The 8,932-nt window shown below is 39.2% G+C and overlaps 1 long non-coding RNA gene across 1 annotated transcript in view; it reads right to left on the bottom strand.

Annotated features, from left to right (window-relative positions):
• Positions 1-364: 364 nt before the first annotated feature.
• LOC108542678 (uncharacterized) overlaps positions 365-8,932 on the bottom strand; it is a 32,611-nt gene continuing 24,043 nt past the window's right edge. Inside the window, exon 4 of the long non-coding RNA XR_001889337.1 lies at positions 365-639. This is a non-coding gene — a long non-coding RNA (uncharacterized LOC108542678). The remainder of the gene's footprint in view (positions 640-8,932) is intronic.

The following is an 8,932-nucleotide window of genomic DNA, read 5'->3' as shown; positions in this document are numbered from 1 at the left end:
TCTCAATAGTAGGCAATGAGAAAGCTCAGATAGAAGTCAGCATTACTTTTTCAACAGTGATGATCAGGAGCCTTGGCAGTTCAACAAATTCGTTGCACTTTACCACAAATCTGCATTGTTTATTCTCAGCGGTAGCTCTCTTGATCTAAAATCTTCACGGAATTTTGCTCCTTAACGTCAAAAGTATTCAGCTAGCTATTTAAACTATTGGATTTTGTAGCAGTAATACAAAAACAGGCTAATAAATTTTGTTCTTAGAGGCCTAATATTAGTCACTGACCAATTTTGAACAATTCAATAAGAATACAGTTATTGAAACGTGGTGTATTCTGTGAAGCACCTTCTCCATGTTAACCCCAAACTTGTGTCATTGAAAGTGGTTCAAAATCTCCATTTCAGTCATTTCCAAAGGGAATACCTTCCCGCAGAGCCCAATAGACCCAATATTACAGAATCTGTTCACATGGTTACTAATTGTTGGATGTCTCTGGGATGTTTTTATCCATTTCCCAAATTCTTATGCTGTGCCATCTTCTTGGCCATTGTCTTTTGCTTCTGGTTGAATCAGGTCTTCTGGAAACTTAGTCTCAAAGATGGAGCAGATGCTAAATGACTGAGATATACCCATAGAGTTGGAACCTAAAGGCAGACACAAAAACATAAGGTGTGATTCATGCCCATCAAACCTATGAATTGTTTCTGCAATTAGGTTTTCATTTCCACTGAATAGCTCTACAATTCTTTGACAGCTGTGATTCCATTGACTTCGGGGTAGTTTAGCAATGGGAATTGGCTACAGTCTCAAGTCACCATCTGTTCAATCCTCATGTCCAGCTTTCTCCTGAGTGGCTTTACTTTCTGAAACCAATCAGCAGAATTGAAATATATGTTGTCATTTTACAGCATCAAGTTTGGTGAATCCATATCTCTGCCATAACAGTCTAAAATTTTAGTTGAGGGTTTAAAGTTGTTGGTTGTTTAGTCATCTGATTTACCAAACTCTTTAATCTGAAAAAGCAGATCAAAGAACCTCTTTCAAATTTTTTCCTGACTTAATCATCCACCTATATTAAATACACAAAATTATATTTCAACTTTTTTTAAAGTAGGTAGTACTAAGTATGCAGAACATTTACAGCCTTTATCACCTCCTCCATTAAAATGTGCAATAAACTAGTTTTTACAAAATTCAGAGCCCTATCTCTCTTGATGCTTGGGATAATTGAAACCAAGTTCACCAATGTACTCTTGTGACTCGTATTCATTACATACCTCTTCTTTTATTCCTTCATCGTAGGTCTTCCTATAATAATTGAATTCTACTTTTAGTGCAGACCAAAATGCTTTAATTTCTTATGGGAAGGTAGGTTCACACATTCTATGTCAGTAGGTAGTGTTTATGTTTTGTAGCATCCTCAAGGTAAATGCATTTGACCTCATGTTGATTGTCCCTCTGAGGTGGTCAGACAAGTGAGTAGGGAAGAGCTGGTGTCATAGTGTGCTTTGGGCTGCCATAACAGATGACTGGGGACTGCATAATTTTATAAAGAAAAGGGATTTATCTGTCACAGTTCTGGAGTCTGGAAAGTCCAAGATCAAGGCACCAGCATCTGTGGTGTCTGGTGTCTGGTGAGGGCCTTCTTGCTGCATGCTTACGTGCCAAGTAAAAAGACAGGCAGAGACCAATATTATGTCCTTGTATGGCAGAAGAGTAGGAGAGAGTGAACCCACTCCCATGAACACTTTCTACTGTGGCAATATCTATTCATGAGGAAGGAGGCCTCATGACATAAAAACTTCTTATTAGGATCCAACTCCCAATGCTGTTGCATTGGGAATAAGTTTCCGATACAGACGTTTTGGGGGACATTCAGACCATAGCAGCTGGCTACTGGAACTGGGGTTCCTGTGAATGCCCTTGACGCATTGGTATCTGATTCTAAACTCTGAGGTCTGCTACTTTACAGAGCTGCAGAGGGGACACCAAGGGAACTAAATCAAAGCCATTCACAAATGTTTTCCTCCAGAGGTCCCTCCTTGTTTCTGCAGCTCCTTCTTTTTATCAACACCTGATAGTCTGGCTTGTCAATCTCCTTTTGGATTTGGATAACTGTTTCTACATATCCCTTGTGTTCATATTTGGTAACTCGCTTGCCAGTGATTCTTCACCCTACTTTTCCCACTTGTTTTTGGTCCCTGTGTGTATATCATGCTTTGTTGAATTGCTTAAAATCTCCTTGTAACTGAAACTAGCCAGGATCCCATTTGGAACCTTGCTGTTCCTGCATGCTGGTGGTTACCCAAAGGGCCATTGTTTTACCCAGGAGAGGCCATGAGAGTCCTGACAGTGCCATGGGGAAGGGGTTGAGCTGGGGTAGGAGTGAGATACAGATGGTTTCTAGCCGTGTTCACTTCCTACTAAGGAAAAGCAGGCTTGTTTGTTTGTTTGTTTGTTTGTTTGTTTGTTTGTTTGTTTTTATTCTACTTGTGTCTGAGAAGTCAGTATCTGAACAAACACTGTGAAGTTAAATTCCGACTGTTTTCTGTCTGGTGTTAAACCAAAACACATTTCTTTGGGTTTCCTAAAATAATGCAACATATTAGGATAAGGAGGTTAAAAAACAAGTCTTTAGAGTCAGACAGGCCTAAACCCAACCTGTCCCATTCCTTTCACTACTCCTCTGAAGCCATGAATGCTTAACCTAGGTCCTCAGCCCCTCTGTGTCAGTTCCTGTCTGTAAAATGGGGATAAAAGTAGCACCTACCTCAAAAAATATTATGAACATTATGTGTAAAATCACATACAATGTGTCAAGTCAAGTACATGGAATACTTATGATGATAACAACATACCACATTCTGTTGACCAGGTTTTATTCTCTAACACTTTACATTAGATTTGCTCATTTAATCCTAGCAGGTGCTATCTTTGTCTTTACTTTATAGATGACGAAGCCGAGGTTAAGAAAGATTAATATATGTTACCCGAGATCACAAAGCCAACAAGGAAATGGGCTGGGGTTTGACACCAGATCTCTTTTATTCTGTAGCTTCTGTTCTAAAGATAGTGCTTTAGAACAGAAAAGTAAGGCATCCTGTAGAGCTTTCTATTAAGTGGTGAAGTGAAGGTAGACCTCTAGTGAGAAATTGAAACTGGAAGCCAATTTTCAGATAAGTGTGCTATACAGTGTACCAGGAGGAGATCACAAAAATTATTGGTGAGATATTTGAATTATCAAAATCAGTCCTTCATTGCTATCAGTGTCCTTGATGCTTTGTGTGATTTTCTGCATTGATGAAACAGATATTGGGTGTCTACTCGGTACCAGGTGGTATAAAGTGCCATTGATACCAATAGAGATAATTGTTACCCCAACTCTCACCTTCCTTAGCCCCATTCCCTAAACCACATCTTTTACCATGACTTTTTAGGGGACCCCATGAGCGTTAGCTAAAAAGAAGTTTTCCAGAATGGTATACTAAGAAAAATTTCATTAGGACTTGGGCCTGGGATCAAATCATGCCAATAAAACCTGATGTTTGAATATCTTAAGACTTGGTTTTCTCAGATATAAAATATGAAAAACTAGCAGGTAGTAAAACATCAGATCTCACCCCACTGTCCGGAGTCAAATCGTGTCCTCCCAAAAACACATGTTGAAGTCCTAACCCGCAGTACCTGCACAGGTGATCTTCTTTGGACATAGGGTTTTTGCAGATTTGATTAAATTAATATGAGGTCATTACATTGTGCATTAATTTAATATGACTAGTGTCCTAACAAGGGAAGAATTTGAACACAGACACAGAAACACAGGAATACTATCATGTGAATATACAAAGACATATAGACACAATGAGGGAAGGCCATGTGAAGATAGAGTCAGAGATTGGAGTGATACATCTACAAACCAAGGAATATCAAGGGTCGTTCGTCTACAGCCACCAGAGACTAGGAGAGAGGCCTGGAACAGATTCTCCTTCAGAATCTGCAGAAGAAATCAGCCCTCCCAACACCTTGATCTTGGACTTCTGGACTCCAGAACTGGGAAACAATAAATTTAGACAGTTTTAGGCCACAAATTTTGTGATACTTTATTACAGGAGCAATAGGAAACTAATACACCTGCCAAGTAATGAAGTCAGGAAATAATTTCTTAGGAAATTTAAAATGATAGATGCCGGAGGAGAGAACCCGCTCTTAGGGGGCCTGTTGCATCAAACAATGGAAGCCAAGTCACGGTGAGTTGAAATCCAGTTCCTATTGGGGATTAGAAGGTTATCTGCTAACAACTTTCTCTCTTAGTCCAATTCTTCCTAGAGGAATGTAATCCTTACACCCACTAACCCACTGTTTTCAGCTTCTTCAATATGTACACTTGTCTTCACCCACCTGCCTTTTTTCTTTTTTCTGTTTATCTTTCAACACTACTTTTGTAGTCCACCTGTACCTCAATTCAAACTTCATCTACTTTCTACTATCCTTTATTACTTTAATTTAACTTGAGCACAGATATGCTGCTTCTGTGCCCAATAATTGACTTTGTTCTATTTGTTTTTCAACCTGGCCATGTGTAGGGGTCCCATCAACTCTCACATTTCACTCACTCCTTCTTGAAAAACCTGTTTCAACACTTCTGTAGATACAAGGAAGCTAGTAGCTTAGTTTTGTATCTAATGTATTTTAAATAGTCCCTAAATGTTTCATTCTTTGTTGAAGAAAGAAGCTAAGGGAAGGGGAAATGAAAGTGCCTTTTCCAAATTAGGTGATTGGTGAATTTCAACAGACCCAAGACTCCTTGATAACAATAGTAACAGCCAGATTCAGACAAGCTGGCTTTGAATTCCCAAATCTCTGCTCTGGCACGGACTAGCTCAGTGCCCTGGCAGGAATTCCATAATTTCCATATGCCAAAATGGTCAGGCTGTAAAATGAGGTAACAGTGCTGCCTGTCTTAAAGAATAGTTGGGCTGGGCACAGTGGCTCACGCCTGTAATCCCAGCACTTTGGGAGGCCAAGGTGTGCGGATAATCTGAGGTCAGGAGTTCGAAACCAGCCTGGCCAACATGATGAAACCCCATCTCTACTAAAAATACAAAAATTAGCTGGGTGTAGGGGCAGAGGCCTGTTATCCCAGCTGCTCGGGAGGCTGAGGCAGGAGAACTGCCGGCAGGCAGAGGTTGCAGTGAACTGAGATCATGCCATTGCACTCCAGCCTGGGCGACAAGAGCAAAACTCCGTCTCAAAACAAAACAACAAAAATGTTGGGAAGGTAAGAGGATTAATAATGCATGTGTATTTTATGCCTGGTTATTAGTAAGGTCTCAGTAAATGTTAGCTCTTCCTATTTGTCTCCTAGATTTTCGGCAAATATTTCATTTTTACAATAATGCATTCACACAGTTGTGTTCACTATTTGTTTAATAAAGACCTTTGCATACTTATTTTTATGCAGTCTCTTAATAAGAAATTAAAGCATAAAATTGAAATATAAATCTAATAAAAAACGGAATAAATTTTTAAAAATTCCATGCTAGTAAATCCTGGTGGATTTTTTTTAACTGCTTGCTGCAGTTGATTTTACACCAGCATTTTATGAAGTATATTTTATTTTTTCTAAGTATTCAATTACATCAAATAGGTATACTAGTACAGGCTGATAGCTATACCTGGAAATAACAGTAAATTTTAAAAAGCTTTTTTTTAAAAAAAAAAACCTTTCATTGTTACTGTCAAAGCTTTTCCTGTTTGTCTAGATTGTGCACTTTAGGAATGAAAAGAAAAATTGAATTATACTGGAGGGAAGTTATACTCATTGGCATGAATTATAGGAGAAAAGCATGCAAGGAAAGCAGTCCAATAAACCAAGGCAATTCTAGCTCTGGTCATTATATAAATTTAACATTACATTGTGGATATAAATGTCTTGAGTGAGTAGTTGATTCCTACTGGGATGGAGAAAATGTAAAGGGAGCTGATATGCTTTCAAATAGACAATCTTAAGTCTTAATTTGAATAAATTTGGCCCAGAGGGTTTTTTTTGTTTCCTTTGATGAGGTTTTTTTTAATTTTCTTCTTTTATTTATCTGTTTTGGAGGGGCTACTATATTATATGATTTAGCAATTAAACGATTTAAGCTAATTAATGATTGAATGGAAAGATGAGTGGATCAATACATTTATAAAAGTCTGTTTTCTCCAAACATTCTAAAAGACAGATACCATATGTCTAGCATGTAATAGGCACTTGATAAACTATTTTGACGGACTAATTCAATTTTATAGATCCTTTATTATCCCGGATACCTGGCAAATTCTGCATCCAATAGGCATCAAAGTTGGTTGTTTGTGTACTGTCATTTGGCATGTATCTGTCTGATGTAAAGACAAATTTACATGAGCCAGAGGCAACGTGAGCAGATTCTGATCATCAAGATCTACTCCCAAGGAAAGGTGAGGACACAGGAGGTGGAAGTACTAAAGGAAAGAGGAAACTTCCCTCTTCCCACCACTTACTTTAATGGAGTGAGTCAAGCATAAGACTTTAAAATTAGAAGGAATGAATTTAGTGTCCATGTCTGTCACTTACTTGCTATAAGATACTGGACAATTTTCTTAGCTACGCCGAGTCTCATATTTTCTCACTTGTAAAAGGGGAAATATGCTTTCTCTGTGTTTTCCCAGTGGTGAGGATTCAATCAAAGAAATCTCATGAACGTGTGCATTAAACTTTAATGTGCTTTGCAGATATGAGACAATAACCACATCATCCACATCAGATGCAATAGAGAAGGTCAACTCTGTAAACTGTAAAAGCATAAAAGGTTAGAGACCATCCACAGACAACTGAGGTTTAGAGACCTGTGAACTTCATGATCATAGGACTCTGTTGAATGAACCTTTTAATCCTTCGTTTTTAAGCAGTTTGTATAATGTGAAATTAAATAGCAAAGCTTGACAGCAAAAGGAACAACAAAGGTATTTTTCAACATACTCAACCTCTTCCACAGTCATTCCTGTAACTCCCAATCATACTTTTACTAAGTAACAAAAACGATGCTTTCTTCCTAGCAAAACCCAAACAGCCACAATCTGGACTGTTCCTGGAATCTCAGATGTTGTGTAAGACAGAAATGCATTATAAAACATGAGCTTACCTCCCCTCAGTGCAGCTTTATTGCATATTTATGCTTGTAGTTCCTAGGTGCTTCTGAGGCAGGAGAAATGCTTGTTTACCACTTGGACTGGTTCCATTTCCACTCACCTGTGTGGAGTTTAATCTGAGAACCCCCTTCTGAGCCCCTTAAAGCTTTTTTTTTTTTTTTTTTTTTTTTTTTGATGCAGAAGGAGCCTGGGGAGTCTACATAAATCCAAAGACTCCACATCAGGCACTGGCAGAAAGAATGTGTTGAGCTATGAGGCTTTTCCAGACCTTGCAGGATCAAAAACACAAGGGTGATATAGCAAGTGCACAGTGTCACAAGAGACAGGCGCCAAATCACACATGCTAATCAGAATGCCTGAAGGTTGGCAGAATTCAGGCAGCAATTTCTCTTCCACCGATCTCCACTTGACTTTTCTTGGGAACCAACAGGGAGATGTTGAGTTTGACTATTAATGAGTCAGTGCACACTTTATTGGTCCTAAAGCACATTTGTCATGGCAATTTACATGAGTTAGCACCATGTTTCTAAAGCTTACTACGGAATCTAGCAAGCATTTGTTTTAATGAGCTAACACACCCAGAATGACTTATACTTTTTATGGTATTTATTGCATATTGTCATAAACACTATTAACTTAAATTATGGAACCATTTGCACACTAAAAGAGAAAACAAAGTGTTCATCATTAGAGCAAGAAAGAATCTTTGGAGACACCCACTCCAGCACTTTGTATTCTGATGTATATAGAAGAAAATCTGGTGGCATTCTTTGTCTCATCTTAGCTAAAAGGAAATCTGAAGATCGGCAACTTGGCTGGGGTCCTGGAAGTCTGGGATGGAGAGGGAAGGACCATGGACTACAGTGGGTTAAATATAGGGACCTTCCATTGGGTAGAACCCATGAGAAAAACCGAGCCCATCTTTAGATAAACAGGGAGCCAAGTTATCAATCCTTAATAACTAGGAAGGATAGTCCAAGTCATGGGAAAATTTAAGGATAACATACAGATTAACAGAACCTGGAGAGAATCCTGGAGTAGGTAAAACATAGCACCAGGCACATTTCATGTTAGACTGTGCTCTTGGCTGTGTGGCAAGAAGCTCTGTCAACTTGGACTTAAGCTTTTCATAATAGTTACTAATTTCCTGGCTCTTAGTATACATGTCCACTTGTAACTGGCATAAACTGGTTTTAAAGGACATACTTTAATGTGATGTGTCTCTCTAGGATTTTCTGGAATGTGAATATTCATCGTCTCCCACATTTCATTAATCTCTCACACCCAAAGCTCTTTCCTGATGATGCTGCCTTCCCGAGAGTTAATGTGAAATGGTGATTTAAGAGTGTAGACTCTGGTTCACCAACAAGCTATCTGTCCTTGGGACACTTCTTAACCTCTGTGTTGTAGGCAAATAACTCAACCTCTGTGCTGTATGTAAACAGGCACAATAGTAATCTCTTTAGGGTTAGTGTGAGGATTGAGTTATAATATGCTGGATCCCTTCTGGAAGATGGCCGAATAGGAACAGCTCCAGTCTCCAACTTCCAGTGCGAGCGACACAGAAGACCGGTGATTTCTGCATTTTCAACTGAGGTACTGGGGACATCTCACTAGGGAGTGCCGGACAATCGGTGCTGGTCAGCTGCTGCAGCCTGACCAGCGAGAGCTGAAGCAGGGCGAGGCATCGCCTCACCTGGGAAGTGCAAGGGGGAAGGGAATCCCTTTTCCTAGCCAGGGGAACTGAGACACACAACACCTGGAAAA

This window comes from Rhinopithecus bieti, unplaced genomic scaffold, assembly GCF_001698545.2.
Source record: "Rhinopithecus bieti isolate Rb0 unplaced genomic scaffold, ASM169854v2 scaffold_21626, whole genome shotgun sequence".
NCBI lineage: Eukaryota > Metazoa > Chordata > Mammalia > Primates > Cercopithecidae > Rhinopithecus > Rhinopithecus bieti.
This window is presented reverse-complemented; position numbering and strand designations above follow the sequence as displayed.